The sequence below is a fragment of the Augochlora pura genome, unplaced genomic scaffold (assembly GCF_028453695.1).
Source record: "Augochlora pura isolate Apur16 unplaced genomic scaffold, APUR_v2.2.1 APUR_unplaced_3070, whole genome shotgun sequence".
NCBI lineage: Eukaryota > Metazoa > Arthropoda > Insecta > Hymenoptera > Halictidae > Augochlora > Augochlora pura.
This window is the reverse complement of record NW_027583288.1, coordinates 1-2,230: the sequence shown is the minus strand read 5'-3', so window position 1 is coordinate 2,230 and position 2,230 is coordinate 1. Positions and strand designations below refer to the sequence as shown.

At 39.6% G+C, this 2,230-nt stretch overlaps 1 pseudogene; it reads right to left on the bottom strand.

Annotated features, from left to right (window-relative positions):
- Positions 1–256: 256 nt before the first annotated feature.
- Positions 257–897, bottom strand: LOC144477716 (histone-lysine N-methyltransferase SETMAR-like; annotated as a pseudogene).
- Positions 898–2,230: the final 1,333 nt, after the last annotated feature.

The window sequence follows — 2,230 nt, the reverse complement described above, 5'->3', positions numbered from 1 at the left end:
ATGCGCCATTTTGTTCGGCAACTTTTGTGCATTTTGAAGGCAATTTCATAATTCCGCGATTGAGGAAATCCTCGTTCCTATTGGTCAAAAACTTGACCAGCTCATTTTCACAAGCCTCTCTTGAGGCCAGTTTTTTACCGTCAAGAAAATTTTGCAAATGCTTGAACAGATGATAATCGGTTGATGCCAGGTCTGGGCTATACGGCGGGTGCGATATAACCTCCCATCCCAGCTCTCGGAGCTTCTGGCGCGTCGTTAAAAATGTGTGCGGCCTGGCGTTGTCTTGATGGAAAACAACGCCCTTCCTATTGGCCAATTCTGGACGCTTCTCGTCGATCGCTTGCTTCAACCTAGTCAGTTGTTGACAGTATATGTCCGAATTGAGTGATTGGCCCGATGGGAGCAGCTCACAGTGGAAGTTTCCCTTCCAATCCCACCAAACACACAGTAAAACCTTCTTGGTCGTTAATCCGGGCTTGCGATCATTTGTGCCGGCTCACTATGTTTGGACCACGATCTTTTTCGCTTGCTGTTCTCGTATGTCACCCATGTTGCATCCCCAGTCATCGTCCGCTCCAAAAACAGGTCGATTTCGTTACGCTTCAACAAAGAATCGCAGGCATCAATTCGCTCCAAAAGGTTCTTTTGCATCAATTCGTGTGGCACCCATTCATCGAGCTTCTTCTCGAGACCAGCCTTATGCAAATGGTTCCAAACGGTTTTATGGTTAATCTTCAGTTCCTGAGCAATGGAATAAGTGCTCCAATGCCGTTCTGACTCGATGATTTCCATGATTTGATCAACATTTTCGACGAGTGGCCTACCAGAACGTGTCTCATCTTCGACGTCCATATTACCAGAACGGAAGCGTTGAAACCACCTCTTTGCTATTGCATTCTATACTGGATTGGATCCATAAACAGCACACATTTTTTGGCCTCCTGCTCTGCTTTTTCCCCTTGGTCTTAGTGGTATTGAAGAATGTATCGAATTTTCTCGTTTTTAACCTCGATTTTGGAACGCTCTAACACACAACTGGATTCACTAAACATAAAACTGTTACACAACTTTTTTGAAGCGTTATGTCGCCTTCAAATCGCCGTATACAATGACAAGATGCAACGTATACAACGTGAGATATGGCTCACTAAAGGCATCTAACGAAAAAGGCTCAAAACTTTTTACTTCTCCTAATATAACTTATTAAATATAACCTATATTTAGACGTTTTAAAGACGTCCGATTGACGATATTCGGGTTATCTTAAAGATGCCCCTTTTGAACATAGTTCATTACGCCTATAAACAAAGCATATCTAGATTGCAAATACTTTAATTCTCTTGTAGTGATTTAATAACGATCAATCGATTGTCCTTAATTATATTATATTTCGTTACGATCAAATTTCGAGACTTTATGCAAAATAAAAGTATCCTACAATAAACTATATAAACAAAGCAAATCTAGATTACAAGTACTTTAATTCGGAGTCTTTATGCAAAACAAAAAGTATCCTGTAATAAACTCGAATAACTTTTACGAGTCGTAAACAACAAAATGATATTCTTTAAATCTTATTATAATATCATTAGTCTCCCAATTATTTTTTACATAAATATCTTTAACCCTTTACACTCGAAGCCATTTTAAGCTTACATCCAAAATTGCTATTTTGACCAGCTCTAGTATAGTACTTAGTATAATTTATGCATGTGAAATTGAGTCATGCGACTCGTAAAATTGTCACGCTTTTAACAGAAGGGTCTTTAATAATGTCAACATTATTTTGTTAATTATATAACAATTTTCATTGGCGCTTCAGAGGCACCACTCGAGTGCAAAGGGTTAAATATCAATATCTATTACATCTTAACCCTATTTATATTTCATCTCTACTTATATTCTACATAAAATATAAGTACTTTATATAAGAGAAAAATCCATAAAATATATAATTACAATCACAAAGCATCCCGCTAAACAACGAACATCGCAAACGAATCCCATAAGACTAAATTTCATCCGCTATTTCCACCGTAATCCGCTAATAATAATTAATCGTCATCGAAAGCCAAGAGCACAGCATCCGCAAAGAAAACAACAGCAAAAGCCACAACGTCTTCCAGCATACCACTCTCGCGTCCAACAAAGTATCTCCCCTCTCCCCCCCCCCCACAGTTCCCCCCCCCCCCCCCCCCCCCCGCCACCCCCATACGGCCAAATCCGAACA